Below are 16,516 nucleotides of genomic sequence, written 5' to 3'. Positions count from 1 at the left end.
CCAGTGTCCAGTCTCAGCTTTTACAGCATAAGAGGTCGAAACAATATATCACATTACACACTCGATTGCCCGCCGCTTAACGTCTTGAGATTGTGACGGAGAGATAGAGAAATCCGTTGGAATAAATAAAAAACCTAGAGTCAAATTCATACGCATTATATTTTACCAGCTTTTGATTAGTGTGCCAGAGAATGTTCCATGTTGGTATGAATTGTTATGAGAAAGTATAAATCAAAATACATACACCGCATGAGTAAAACCAACGAGCCGAGAGAAAATTAGAACATTGCATGCAATACCATTGTTGTTCTAATAACAATTCCAACGGCAACAATGTGTGTGTGTGTGTGCACGTGCGTGTTGCTGTCCCGGTGGAACAATAATAATATTCAAAGCTGAATTGTATTCAAATTAAGGTTTGAATGCTAGAAAATGCTTGCATTGATGAAGAGAATGGAATTCTATATTATTAATGTAGTCGATGAATTTATTTTACTTTTCCGTACGCAACGTGTCAAGGGAAAGTATAGGAATTGGTCCCGAAAACTTTTTTCTCAAAATTAGCTTAGAACATCATCAAAACTCATGAAACGCATAGAAAACCACTTTTTGAGGCATTATTCCGTTCGTGTGCCGTCGTTGTCGTTGTCGTTGGTGTGTGTTAACACGAAAACTCAAAAAATAATTAAGATAATCAAAATCTGAAAGTCCCAAAAGTTTTATATCCAAAAAACTTAGTTTAAGTTCGAAGATGAGCCATTTTCGATTTGACCCTAAGAAAAACCTCAAAAAATTTACACTTTTGTATGGGAGGTACCCATAAATCGACTCCGATTGGCTTCAAACTTCCTAAGGTTTCATTTTTTAGAAGAAAAATCAGAATCTGAAAGTTTGAATTCAATCGGAATCGATTTACGGGTACCTCCCATACAAAATTTTCGAAATTTCGACTAAAATGACTGATTTTTCGGCTATTTCATATGGGAGGTACCCGTAAATCGATTCTGATTGGCTTCAAATTTTATGAGGTTACATTTTTCGGAGAAAAACTAAGATTCTGAAAGTTTCATGTTGATCGCATTTGCAGAAGTTTGATTTTTGGTCCTCAATTTTTGTCGAAATTTTTTTTGGAAAAATGGAGGGCCAAAAACCAAACTTCTGCAAATGCGATCAACATGAAACTTTCAGAATCTTAGTTTTTCTTCAAAAAATGAAACATTAGAAAGTTTGAAGGCAATAGGAATCGATTTGCGGGTACCTCCCATACAAAATTGTCGAAATTTTAGTTAAAGTGACCGATTTTTCAAGAATATTGAAAAAACCAAATGTACGGAAAAGTTTTGGATTACGAATGTAATTCTTTTTATGCTTGGATCGTATTTATCATGAACATTTTCACTTTAACTCGTTGAATTGTAGATTCTCTACAGTGCAGCTCAATTTCTCAATATTTATGCTTCCAAACATCGGCTTCGTACCTCCAAATATTCGCTCATTATAAATTGGTGTGGCATGTCATTTTAGACAACATAGGTACATGTGACAAAGATCCGTGATGGATATTCGCCAAAGTGACAAAAATGTCATGCAAAACGCTTTAATGCAATATGAATGGAGTACATGAAAATATGCAAATGTACGACGCAAAAATGGATTGGTACAAAACAAAACGAAAATACTTTCACACATAAACGAACCCAAAAATAGCAGTCAAAAAGAGCGAATGAGAAAAACGGCTGGAACAAAAACAAAAAAAAGCATTTTAATTTGGAAATGAATTTACAGCTCACCTGTTTTGCGATGTGCCATTTTACATTTTCCATTTGGAGCTGTCTGCATGGAATATTGTGCATTGTATTTGTGTCACTGTTTTCATTGCCATCGCGCTATAAAACAAATGTCCCACTTCAAACTGATGTTTCATGAACAAGTGAATAGAGTACAGATAAAATGGCAAGACACAGTTGATGAATCGAGGAATGAAAATAACATGCGAAAAATAGTGTTAGTTAAAAGCCCATATGACATGCCAGTTCTGATGAGGAAGCATATGAGCAAATAGTAGGAGGAATTCGAGACTCGAATTTCGGGCGAAACATAATAAAACTAAACACACACCGAGACAATGAATATAAATCAAGTTTTACTTTGTTCTTTGCCATTGAACAATATGAATAAGCATGAAGCATGTGAGTGTATTAAATGTTAACTATCAACAAAACACTGTTATTCTATCAAATACAATATTCTCGGAATAATGCATGATGGGATGGTGGCCAGCTAGTAATAAAAAGTGAATGAAATATAATCGAACTAACGAAGATTTAATTTCTGCTTTCAAAGGTAACTAATGTAATCGGATTTTTTTTAAGTCGCGTACACGCGTCAAGGTCGAGTTAGAACGTAATTCCATCGAATGTCACCGACTGCGGCTGAGTAGATGATGGAAAAGTTAATTTCAAAGGAAATTTGAACATTTCTTTTTCATATTTCGTTTGTGTAAAAAAATGGTTTTTCCGAAAAAAAATATGTGGATGGATTTCGCCGAATTAAGGACATCAATGGCAGTGTTTTTTTTCCAAGGCGCACTCTACATATAATGGTAATTTTTTGCATTTCAGCCGTTACATGTCAACTGCGAATGCTTGTATAAAATATTTTCATTGTTACACCTTTCGACAATTTTTTTTCATTCCATTTCTTTTTTGTTCGCTCATTCAGCGTTACGAAATTCGTATTTTAATGTTTATGCATACGGACAAAAAACTAGCATATACACATTTCATTGAATAGAGCAGAAACTTCCGTACTTTCATATTAGCTTTAACAAATGACTCGCTTTTTTTGTCATCATGGATACGCAAGTTGAAAAGTCACGAGAGAAAGAGGGACAAAATAAAAGACGAGAAGAATGATGTTGAGTACAGATAGATAAGTTAGATCTGTAATACAGATTTTGTATATACTTTCACTCAAAACGGTTGTGAGCAAAAGCACTGAGACAACCACAGTTTGTACGAGGTCATCGCAAGTGTTGGCAAAATATGTAAATATATAATGCTTCGAATCAAATTAGTGGAAACGAGAAAATGACATGTATGCTTGAACAAGTCTCGCTTTACCGTCGACCACCGTATAAAGTGCAGATGTGGCTGATGGTGTTGAACGCAAACAAATGGTGTGTAACGTGCAAATTCAAATGGGGAGAATGAAGATGGTGAATTAATGCGTTTCGCTGTTGAAGAAGGTGGTTGCTTGGATGCAAATCCTAAAAGAATACTCAGAACATCGGCAGCAAAAATAAGATGGGTACGGCGCATGAAAAAAAAACAGAGAGAGAGAGAGAGAGTAAGAAAATTGAGGGAGGAAGAAAAAGATGAAAGTCGTGCCCTAAGGAAAATATCAAATTTCATCAACCAACAACACAATGTACACTCACATCATTAATTTTTTTTAATTGACTTTGGTGTTAATTAGAGGAAGTGTTTGTTTTTTTTTCTCTTCGAATAATGTTTACTTTGTAACAGAACCTATTTATTTTTTTTCTCTGTTGTTATCTACTCATCTCTTTCGCAATGAGTAAAATCCGTTGTCGATAAAGGTAGAGAAGTGAGTAGACCAAATAACGGAGCAAAAGAAATGTGTTCGCGTGTTCTTTCTCGGCGAGGGAATCTGTTTTTGTAAGAATATACCTATATAAACTCAATTAACACCGAAATGGTTTACGTTGAACGTCGAAACTCGAGCATGATTTTTTTCAGTAAAAGAAAAAAATGTGACACTGACTGCAACAGCCACATGATACCATCTAGGTCTAAAAAAAGGTTGACTTTGGGATGAGTTCATAACTTTACAAATATTAATTGAATAGACAGTGGTTCAATACATAGAATTCACTCGAAAAAAGATCGAAATATCGATTGTAGTTCAATTGAAAAACCAATATTTCGGATTTAAGGCATGGCGTATCTTGAGCATTTTCATTGTTAAAAGGAAACGCGGAGAGAACACAAAATATGTGTTTACAACGAATTTGATACAAAAACTTGAATTGTTCTTCTTTCAAAGTTTGGTTTGATAAAAGTTTTCCAATTGTGGTAATGGGTGGAAATATAAAATCATACCATCTAAATGTTAGATCAAATGAAATTAAGCCAAAATATACGTACAGTCAAAGGAACATAACAAATTAATTGTGACTTTAATTTAAAGAAAGAAAGATGAAAGGGTAAGTTGAAAAACGAGAGAGCTTCATTTAGAAAGACGATAAAAAAAAGTTTGTGTCAATCATGACAAAAGGACACGACATTAACAATACTTGACTTGATTTCTTCTGGGAATTGCGCTGTGTATTGTGTATTGTGTATGTATTTTTTTTTGGAACTCAATTGATGGCAACCACCCCTCTCAGTATTGTACTAAGAATTCGCAATGTGAAAATGGAAGCACGATGTTCAAGCATCCAAGTACAACGCTATCAATTTGACAGTGTTAAAGCACAACGCATTTCTATCACTAAATGTATGCTCACTACTTCGCTTGCCATTTCACTGAAGTACTGAAGTCATTGAGATGGTTCACACAAAATCATTTATTAAGTCCAAAAAGCAAATGCTTGATTTTCAACCTCCTTTTCTGCGATGGCTTTTCAATCATAGTTCGTTAGCACACGTTGTTGTTTGCAGTCTGTTATTCGTTGCTTTGTATAGGGGCATTCTTTCATTTGAATACAAAGAAACCATTCGAATGAACAAAAGCCGCACAACTACCATAATAATCACTCATCATTCGACGCTTATTCTTTACTGTGGCATTATTAACAGTTGAGAGACATTCCGTTGTCGTAATTTGTGAAAGAGGAACTTGACATATAATCACTGCATCATATGAATCCTACTACTGGGTGCAGTTTCTTTGTGTTCTCTACTCTGAAAAAACTGATGTAGAGTTATGTTAAACTGTTTGTGTTGACATTTATTTTACAACAAGTATTCAAAAAGTTTGTGGTGATTCTCTACATCAGTTTTTTCCGAGTATCTCACTCTCAGAGTGTGCAAATTTGTCGAAACGCTCTTTGGAAGGATATTTTTTTTTTCATGCAATGATATCAACATATCAAAGAGCTTACATCCAAAATCCCATCACAGTACATTCAAATCAATTCAAATTCACGCAAAAATATGCTTGATGAGGGTGTAGGCTACAATTTACAATATATATGAATTTTAAATTATAATTCCTTTTTTATGTTACATTTCTTTATATGGTGGCTGATAATAAGAATAGAATTTCAGGAAAAACAATGGTGAAATGTCACATAACGAATACGCACAATCGAAACCTAAATTTACATGGTCAGTGTTACATTAATATTGGATTCATGTTTCATTTTCTAGGAAGTTCATTTCTTTATATTTGCCTTTTTTATGTTACACTTCTTTGTATTCACAGTTATTCCTGCAAATCTTACACAGCGGAAAAAAAAACTTTATGATTCATTCAAATATCATTTCCAACAAATGTCAGTCATATTTGAGTAAGGTACAATCAAAGTTTGATGGTAAATTAGAAAAAAAATGGATTCATCTCAAACTTGTACCATTTTCTCAACTTTTTCACAACAAATTATTTGACAAGAGAAATTACGGAATGTAGCGGATGAATTAGTTTCAATTTTTCTCCGTCAAGTAGTAAAATCCATCGTTTTCATGCAATCTCTTTTGACTCGGGCTAAAATAGATGGAGTTTTAGAAATGAAGGAAAAATTAGAAAAACTTCGACCAAACATTCTAATATTGAGGAATATAAAAGGCTGGAAACGATATTTTTCCCATTTTACATGCAAACTTGCAAACAATACATTCGGAATGAAGAATGCCAGAATTGCATTCAAATCGACTGGAAATATCAATATGAAGAGGTAAAATATCGTTGTACAAGCGTCAGAGTGTGCTCAACAGTGGTATGTGCCTATATTTCAAGTGCCTGATCCTTAAGACTGAATTATTTTGGACACAAACTGAAATCAACTATAGGGATATATTGCTTTGTAAATTGATGTTGTTGTCGAAGAAGTTGTTCGATATTATGCTTATGCCATTTCGTAACATGTGAATTTCAGTGAATTCTCTGCTAGCAATGCTAGCATGAGTGCGTTCAATATTATGCTTATTAGTAATAATATTTTTTTCATATGAATCAACACTGATTTCGAATTCGGTACAAATACTTTTTCGTTGGTTCTATTGAAATTCAATGTGAAACTGTGCGTTAACAATGTTTGCGATGATATTTACTACATTGAAAATACGTCTAGTCCCATCATTTATAATATATGCTGATATTTCTATCGATACATTGTCGTGGCGAATGGAGTGGAAAGAAAGGGAAACAATTACATACATCATATGGAAAAATCGAACAATACTAACAATCCAAGTCCAAACTCTCTTCGTTTTCTCTCGAAGAAACATTTCTTGCTGGATTCACTCGACTGATTTTCGGTATAAGAACTCAACTCTGGATGAAAACACACTCTTTTTCTCTATCATTACCTATTCGAACAGATTTTTTTTTTGTGTTCGCATTTATTTTCTTGATGATTTGTCAATTTATTCTAGTATGTTTGTTCAGCGATTAAAATCATTTTCCAACAACTAAATGCGACAGCGTGCGCTATAATCAGGCGCCGTGTTTTACACACGTACGACAATTTATCAAGGGGCGAATCACCACTGAAAAATCATTTTCAGTGATTTTCTGTGCATTTGAGTCTTTTTCAGTGTTTTTAGTCTTTTCAGTCTTCAGTCATTTTCCATATATATTTGCCGGTAAAACGTCATCCCAAGTGTCATATTGAAGTGAAGATTAGTGAGAGTTCTTTGTTGACATTTGCTAGTTTTCCAGACAGTAAACAAGCAATTATTATTTGCAATTTTATTCATAATTATTATGAATATAGCAATTGTGAAGTTCATGATCGTATCGATTTTCACGCACCATATTTGTTCAAAAAATACTGTCCTTGTGATGAATATCCATATTGCTCTTAAAGTCACTTATAAATAAATTATGTTTCTCATTTTGTGCGTTTGTTGCAAAGTATTCCATTGGTGCAAAATATCGCAAACCATCGTTGGACTTTGCACCAACAATTTTTTTCTTCTACATGTTCGACTACTCCAATATTGGAATACAATCACTTGAAATCTGAACGAATTTGAATCAGGCGCATAAACATTACCAATGTAATTGTTACCAATTATTGGATGATTTATGCCGGTTATTTTTTATCTAGATAAAATAGTTGATGCATCGGTGCGAATTAAATTTTTGCTTTGATTAACGACCAAGCTATCTAAATTTTCAGACGTAATAACATTAATTAGTAATAACAACGTAATAACGCTTCTCGAATATTGCACAATGCACATGATAGAAGAATAAATAAATATTTTTGCTATGACTATTGTCATATCACTCGCTATTTGCTTCCAAAAATATTCGTTTGCTTCTTTTTTGCTTGTGAAAACACAACCAATCAGCATGTTTTTAGATCATTTTTTGACATTTCAGCCATTTTCATAATTTTCAATCTTTTTCAGTCATTTTAAGTCTCTTTCCGTCTTTTTCCGTCATTTTCGGTCTTTTCAATGTTTCAGTGGTAATTCACCCCTTGCAATTTATCGCCAGTCATGTCATGATTCTAGGAGCTTTGAATTTTGAAAAAAAATACGCATTCAACATTTTTCCATGCGTGACAGTGAATAGTCATGCAAGCACGTCCATATATCCCTGTGTAAATGTAATATTTGATCCTACTAACACATAGATCTACGACAAAGTGATGAAGGCTTTAATAAAGGCCATAAGCGCAGTAAACGGATTGAATTTATAATATATTTAAATCGAAAAAGCTTTGGGCGTAGCGCTAAATTGGACTGTTCCCATCATCAAGCACCAATGTTATGAAATATTACCGCTTCACGTTTTAATGAAATTTTTCTCTTTCATTTTGGCTTTGTTTCAACTACAGCTTTACACGCTATATTTCAATCATTTTTGGTTATTCATACGTTAAGCTGATATGAAAAATATGGATAATATATTGCCCGCACAGCTGTAGTTCCAACATTTCATGGTTTTGAAGAAGAAAAAGAAGAAAATTGTCGACAAATCCGTCTAATTTTTTTTATTCATGGAAGAATTACTCGGAATTAGTGGTGGTATTTATCAGCATTGTTTAATCTCTATTTCAGTAATATTTTCCATCTATTGTATTATTGTAATTCATGGTTATGGTGGCCCGTCTGTGTGTGTCATCATTATTTTTCATTTGAATGTGTTATTTCATCGGTAGCGATTGAGGTGGAGGTTGAGTCGGAGGTGGTGGTAGTGGCGGCAGCGACGGTGGTGACGATGAGCTGATGCAATGGAACGTTAAGTCTATTTTATCTCGTTCACAAAATCTTTGCCGACCGCGAAATCTCATTTTTTCTACGAGATTTATGGGCCTTTTATTTCCTTTTGCCAGCTCTCAAGCGAAATGTCTGCTGTTAATATATGGTGACCTAAGATACACTCACTCAACATTATAGAGAGTGTACACGATAGCGGAAGTGAAAGTGTTTTCCACCACTCTGTGAGTGAGATTAACCGAGAAAAAAAAACTCTAAGTGCATATTCCAAGAACAGATTACCTTGTGTAAAGATTGTGTGGAGGTTTTTCCTCGGATTTTACGAAAAAGTAATTTATGGACTGGATGATATTCTATGGGGTAAACACGAATTCTGATACTGGTACTTTTTTCTAATTATTCTATTGTCTACGAGCTAGGGGGAAAGGACGACACAAATTCAAAGATAACATGGAAATATTGTCAATGTCTAACAAAACGTGCAAATACGACAAACGAATGCTAGAAGATGTATGCGTATTTGCCATTCTGATTCGTGCTCAGCGAACACTGCTCAATACGGAAGAGACGAAGCAACATGAAAACAACAACAATAACATAGGCGAGCGCTATGCAAATGCTTGCAAATGAACGTGAATATGGCAAATACGTCAAGTCGTTATTTCCCCCTAGTCTACGAATATGACTCTAAATTTGATCAACTTTTTTTTTCTGAAATGTCTAAAAAAGCGAATAGAGGTGCTAATGTATTAAAATAAAATTAATCATTTAGTTTTACATATGCAATAGATGCTACTAGTATCATTCTACTATAATTTACAAGTCGTGTCTATAAGGTGTTTTACCGTACAGTTAAAACTTGAAAAAAATTGAACTTGTGAATTAAAAAAAAAAATTATTTGCAACTTTACAAGGAATTGTAAAATTGTCCATCACTTCCACAAATTCTCAATTTTGTTCCAAACTTGTAACTGTAAAAAGCCCCCTGCTTTCGAAGGTGAGAGGTGAGATGTTGTCAACATTATGTGGTTATGTTTACTTGTTTGTTTTTCTGCAGCAAAATATCCCCGTTCTCTCGTTTGTTTCACTTACAGCACACTTACTCATACACTTTTACACTGGACACATGGCTGCAGCCACAGTTGCAAAACAACAAAAAGCAGCAGTAGCTGCAGACGAACCGAGATGAACAAAAAAAATTAATGCATAAAAATGCCAATGAATCAATTTCCAACAGATCGTGTAATAAGATTGGGATAATAAAACTATGAGTTCGTTGTAAAAAAAAAAACTCGTAGAACTTTTGCACATTGGTTGAATTAAAAATTAATCAGCCAGATTTTATCGAAGTGAATGTTCGCGGCGAATGATTCAAAACTCAAAATGCGAAGAAAAAACACTGAGTTTTTTTTTTGTACAATGAAAAACTTGTGTTCGGCTGTTTTTTTTTGTCTTTATGCTGTTTTTATTATATGACCGCCGTCGAGCCCAATTTGCATTCGAATTTCAATAATAAAATGCAGAAAATGCACACTTTTTCTATCTCTATTTTATTTTTCCATTTAAATTCCATTGAAATGCGAAAACTGACTGAATAGTAAATTTTATCAAAACATTATCTGTCGAACGCACTAGATCGAGCGTAAGCAATCGGGCGTTGTGAATGTAACGAAAATTTCGTCAATTTTTTTTATCTGTGTTTCGATTCGCTGTGAAACGTGTCTCATTGTGTGTTATCAGCACGATATCCAAATCATGACTGATTTCAGCTCAATGAAGTTACAATCATGAGTGGTGCACACGCTTTCGTCTAGCTATGCGTTCGTTTCTCATGCTGGATAAAATTGGTGTGTGTTGGTTGTACAGCGAAGGGGACGTATGGGTTCGCTCTAATCTAAGGCATTCATCGTTTCATGTCAGTGCATTTTGTTGGATATTCAAGTACGCATATATTGCGTTCAACAATGTACTTGAAGATGTTGTGTTTTTGAATTTACCCGACTTTCCGCGAAATTAAAATATTTTTGCATCGACGGTGCATTGCTATGCATACATAATCAAAATTTTCAAAATATTTATTGTGTTATTTCGGCAATGCGATGTGCAATGAATAAACATCATTCGATGATTCAATTCAAAATAAACATATTCGGTTGCCCCTTTTGGTGTGGAACACAACGCGTGCCGGAGCGCGTACGGTCGCGCATGCCCAGTTACGCAAAGCGGCTGCGACCACTGAATAGGCGAGAACGGAGTAATCTGGAACAATTTTGATTGGTATAGGAGGAACTGGGGTACAGTAAAGGAATGCTAAACAGCGTTATGTCCTGCAATATGAAATTAAAGGAAAAGTATTGTGAAAAGGCATCTTTTGGCAAGTAAATTGATTTCGCTAGGAGGTGGAATAGCACAATGTGCAATTGGCACATACTGTGTGGTAATCAGGTATACCTGACATTTTGTCACTTTTGTCACAGCAAAATGTCGCAATCGGTTAATTTTTGTCGATAGGGTTAGTGTCATTCAATATGCACCGAAGCAACGTCGCCTTTCTTGCTCTTTGTAGAATCCTTGCTCTCTCGTTTGTCTTCTTTAGTTTGTTTTTCGAATTTTTTCGCCGCAATAAATCCTCAAATCCAAAAAAAACATTCACAAAAATATTACAAACATTCAGAAAATGCCATTAAATGTGTTGAATAACAGTGTTTGTATGCGTTAGATATGTCGTAAAATGCTTAAAATCCAAAAAAATAAACTGTCCCACATTACCCCATTCGTCTCTATAAAAAAAACATCCACAATGTGGAATAAACCATCCACATGCACGCTCACACTCGCTGCTTATCTGGTCACAGTATTTACAACTATATTCAGTGGGATAGGATCGCCTTCCGAAATTTTGTCTATTAAATTGCGATTAAATTTATGTTGACGCTTCGATGTGGTGAGTACTCGAAGACAAGAGCAGCGTTTGTCTATGGCATTTTGATTATCCATTTGGCGTTCAGAATATTTTGGGGGCGAGTCCATGTTAAAGATTTATTGCTTTCTTCGCTTGTTTTGCTCGTGCTGGATTTAGCGCTAAGATTTGCTTTGGGTATCATCCAACAAAATAGGATGATGTGAACGTGCAAATATTTAGCTATCACAGGTTCATGAATTATTACTTTTTCTGCTTATTCCATCACTCTATGAAATATCCAAGGTGAATGCGTCTAAAAGTAAGCAAAAGAAATCTCACAACAATTATTTCCACAAATCGGGACATTTCCATGCGTTTGACGAATGTTTTCGATTTGGCTCATTCGACACAACCTTGGGCACAATGCATCACAATGTGTGTGGTATGATATCTAGGCAAAAAAAAATAACAATGAGAGCAGCAACAATGAAGAGCAAGCCAAAGAATTGGTCGCATTTAGTTGCTCTGATTATTATTAATGCACGTATATGGCAGCGATGTCAAGGAATTGACTTACCATAACTTATCATTCGAATAATGTTCCATTGAATCTGATTCGCATTCATGTTGACTCATTCAATTGCTGCGCTGGATTTCGGTGATGATTGACGGCTTTTCACTCGCACAACGCAGCAAAAAACTGATGATTTATTTCTGTTGTCCAGTAAATTAGTTAACTGCTACATGGCTTCACCTCATTCTCAATAGTTGGAAGCTTTTTTTTCACACTCAAACAAATGAATCCATGTTGAAAAATTGTCTCAATACTCGACACTGTGAAAAATATCGATGTTACAGTAGAAAAAGATTTATGTTCGCTATAAAAAAGTTATATTGCTCAATTAGAAGTTTGGCACGCGCACAATAGAACGGTGTGGAAGTGGAATGGTTTTATACTCAAACGATACACATCGTTTAACGGGTGAGAATGTGAGCTATGATCTATTTGCCCGAGGGCTTGTACTTTAATTTCACCAACAACAAAAATACACACAATAGAGCCTGTGTCTGTGGGCAACGACAGAGAGAAATTATCTGAAAACGAGCAACAAACATGCGGCCATTGGGCCGTATCGTACCACATTGAACGCATGGTGGGAGTTCATAGTTCGGCGTATTGACACGTTCGATATAAATTATTCACTTATAAAATTGTTTCGGATCTAAAGTTCACATTTCTTTTTCTCTGGTTCACATAGTTGACAACTCTTCGAACAACGTCGGGATATTATGATATAAATAATAATTCTGAATCAGTACCAAAATTGAGAGAAGAAACCGAGAATGAGTAAATATTTAACGAAGTAGGTGAAACAGTGGATCTCTTCGGCTTATACTGAACAACGTTATAAACAATGAAAAATCTCGTTTCCCAAACGATCCGTAAAAATCATAGCGCACACTAGTGCAAATAAAAAAAGCACTTAGAATGCCATTCAAGATATGAGGACGCCGTTTAGAAAAAAAAAAAATGAAAAGACATCGTTAAAAGTTGGAAATTTTTTTGCAATTCTATACGTGGGTTTAAATCAATCTAGAAAAGAGTATGCATATAAAGTACAATTCCATTGCTTCAGTGCTTGAACGATGGACGTAGGCAAAAAAGAAAATACAGTTAACTAACTCAATATACATATGTGCCTTGTTAGACTTTACCATTCAGTGCACTCATTCATGCCAGCGGGATGTTGTGTAACTGGCTCGGGTCGCAAGGCATAAGCACTCTTCCGTTTTACGGGAGGAATTTAGCGTTCTGTGTTCTACATTCCATATATTCGCACGGGAATATTTACATCGCAATTTAGGTGTGTAATCAAATTGACGCAAAACCATTCACAGCTGCTCCTGGCTGCTCCTTTTTTGAATTTCAAAATGTTTTCGATTGGTTTATTAGGATGCGCATTTCGCACGATCCACATCGTCTTTCCTATTTCTGATTTTTGTTGTTTGCTTACACCAAGCCAAGCAAAATTGTATTTTGATACATTACATTACATCCATTCGAATCCATTTGTTTGTATTTATACATTCGCGATGGAATCACAATCTGAGTACACGCAAAATAGCAACACGAGAGACATTGAGACATCGACAAAGAGCACAACCAAGACCAAAAAGTAAACAGAAAAATAAAAAAAAAGTAAGGTGCTCTCTCATCGTCATTCGAATTTCCAATTCAATTCATGGCTGCCAAGTGAAACAAACAGATTTACCAAATGGCGTGCTACTCAAAACCGTTCGCTTTATTTGCGTATAAACCATTTGATACTGAACAATAATATCGATTTTCGAAATATCTCTGAAGATTGACACACAACAGACAGGCAATAATGGAATAAAGGAATTGTGAGCCACTGTGCGTGCGGTGGAAACAACACTTGCAATTGAATCGACTTTATTGAGTTGAAATGCATAAGAATCGTTCGAATTTAAGTGGTGAGATGTAAGCGAACGTATGTTTTTCAGTTTTTCTACCTCTATTCCCGACAGTTTGACGGTCAAAGAATTTGAATTTTGCTTTTCAAGCCATTCTTCAATCATAATAATTCCTCTCCAGAGCCGCGACACTACCTATTCCCTTATTTTGAATGATTTTCCAGAATTTAGTGAATGTGAATGATCCTTTTGAATGAAAGCATCCATCGCGAATATAGTGAGTCAGCGTCACGGAAAATTAACAGGAGCCATTTTTGTAGACCAAAAATTCAAGAAAAAATTGCATTTATTAGGATATTGGTTTTTGTTGAGAAGCTCTTCGACAGACTAAGATATCAAACATTTCTCTGACAAAGAAATTTTCATTGTCAAGGGCATCTAGTGATTATAAACTCAAGTGAATTCAATGAACTTTACCTGTTTCTGAGTGATTGCCAATCATTGTATTCGTATGCCTATCTAATGAAAATAGGTGTGGTTTTAAGTGTGATATTTGAACGGTGATATCTTAAAACGCAATTTGATTGTTTCGATATCGCTTACTTACTTGCAAAATCCATTTCTGATTGATTTTTGGATAAGAAGCAATTCATTATTGACATTTTTCCATGAATGTGATGAAATAAGTAAGTCAATCAATGAGTCATGACTCTTAAGTGCACTTATAACTTATAATTTCTTTGGAAAAAGACAAAAAATATATTTTTGAAATATGTTTTATTATTTATTTTCTTTTTTATCGGTGCAAAAATGAAGCAATGTTGTTCAGTTACGATGAAACAATTTGCCTATATTTTAAGAACAATTTTCTTGTTTTAATTAAATAATGTAATTGCAGTCATAGCTGAAACTGCAAGAATTGATGCTTTTGCTAAATCACATCCAGTACTACCTCCAGTCTCTTGGTTACCTCCCACATTTTGACCGCCACTAGCACTTTGGTCACCTCCCGCACTTTGGGTGCTTCCATCATTTGGTTTAACTTCTACAACTTGTGGGGGCTTACCAGTTTCAACATTCGTTTCGTCTATATGCGTTTCCTCAGGAAGTACGACGTATGGCTCGAATTTGATTGCACTTAAAATTGAGAAATCGCCTTCAATCGGTGTGATTTTCCATTGTTTTTCGAGTCTTTTCGCCAAATCCGTGAAATATGCCGTAGAACCATTCTTCAAATTTAAAGTAATTTTCGTCATTTGTTTGTTGTTCTCCATGAAATCGGCCACACGTTCCACACTAACAGTGCTGTCACAGTTGATGTTTGCCTCCAGCAAACCGGTGAATTTCTTTGACATCGTTTGCATCGTTGCATCGTTAAAATAACCAGTTGTAATTGTAAGGGATTCCAAATCTTTGTTGCTTTCAAAGAAACTGATCCATTCGTCTTCAATATTGCCATCGACTGGCAATTCAAAATGTTTTAGATTTTTGAACAAAAATTTCCCGGTTCTGATGTGTTGATGAGAATCGGTGATTGAAAGTTTATTGACGTGTTCGAATTGGATTGTAGGCTCTTGATAATTAGCCAAATCAATTGGTACGTTGAAAGCAAGAGTAATGAGATCCGGCAATTTTTCGTTAACAAATTTAAGAAATCCCATTGTTGTCTCCTCAACTCGAAGCTGCTTGATTTGTGGATTTTTTTCGATGAGTTTGCCCAAATCATATGCAGTCGATCCGAATACATTCAGTTCGACTAGATTTTTGTAATAACGATCGTAAATGTAACCACCACTGTAGGTTAAATTCAAAACGCGAATTTCGGGGAATAGTTGATCAAGACCCAATTGATTATCAGCATGTTCCAACCAATCACCATCAAACACCACTTTTTTTACTTGTTTAAACGGTATTTGCATGTCTGCAAACGCTCCGTTTTTGCACATTTTTGCTTGGAATTCTTCCAACGTCTCGGAACAATGAACGTTAACCATTCGTCCGATTTCTTTATGGTTACCTTCAGGCATCAGATGATAAGCAATTGACAAATTTTTAATTGACTCTGAGAAAGCCGTCAAAAACTGTTGAGCGAAACTAAAATCGATCGAAATTTTTTCATTTGAAATCAAAATAGGTGCGTTGTCTTTCGATACGTAGCTTATTTCGATTTGACGTTGACCATATTTTTGACGAAATGCTTCATTCGCTGTTTGATGTCGTCCAGCTTCAGCTGTAAGTGCGTCGTGCATGAGTCTCTGCAAAGTCTCACTTTCACTCTTCTCCACATCTGTAACGGCCTCTTCTGAAGAAATGAAAAAATGCACACACAAACAACTCACAATGAAGAAGAGTTTCATCTTCATTTTTACGCTAAAATTGATTGAACTTTGAAATGAATGAAACAAAGACCAGACGCCAACTGCTCAATTGTAGATTGCATTAACGTCTTTATATTTGACGGTACGCGCATAGATAAAAGGTTCCATTAATATCAAATCGCAGTCACTCCCCTCACTTGACTGATTAACTTAGATTAACTCGACAATTAAAACAATTTAAATGTTTGACAGTGATGAATGATTAAATCTTCCGATTAACAGTAACAAATGCGAAAATCCTCAAAAAAATTCAAACGCAAGTACATTTTTGGAATTCACCTGTAAGATCATCAATAGAACCGAAAATGACGCAATATTTGAACATTTGCGATTTACAATATCGATGATTACAATCCAATCCAAGGGGCAAATTACTACTGAAA

At 35.0% G+C, this 16,516-nt stretch overlaps 1 protein-coding gene across 2 annotated transcripts in view; it reads right to left on the bottom strand.

Moving 5' to 3' along the window:
- LOC129567476 (uncharacterized) overlaps window positions 1–10,446 on the bottom strand; it is a 40,761-nt gene extending 30,315 nt beyond the window's left edge. Inside the window, exons 1-3 of one of the 2 annotated variants that reach the window (XM_055444395.1) lie at window positions 10,415–10,446; window positions 9,457–10,311; window positions 1,791–1,886 (exon numbers count right to left, since the gene is read on the bottom strand). The gene's annotated coding sequence lies outside the window, so the exon portion shown is untranslated. Of the gene's footprint in view, window positions 1–1,790; window positions 1,950–9,456; window positions 10,312–10,414 lie in introns of those variants that run through there. The other variant, XM_055444406.1, reaches the window with a different exon arrangement.
- Window positions 10,447–16,516: the final 6,070 nt, after the last annotated feature.

Source organism: Sitodiplosis mosellana, unplaced genomic scaffold, assembly GCF_009176505.1.
Source record: "Sitodiplosis mosellana isolate CC-2019 unplaced genomic scaffold, AAFC_SMos_1.0 Smas_scaffold_1, whole genome shotgun sequence".
In the NCBI taxonomy this organism is placed as follows: domain Eukaryota; kingdom Metazoa; phylum Arthropoda; class Insecta; order Diptera; family Cecidomyiidae; genus Sitodiplosis; species Sitodiplosis mosellana.
This window is presented reverse-complemented; position numbering and strand designations above follow the sequence as displayed.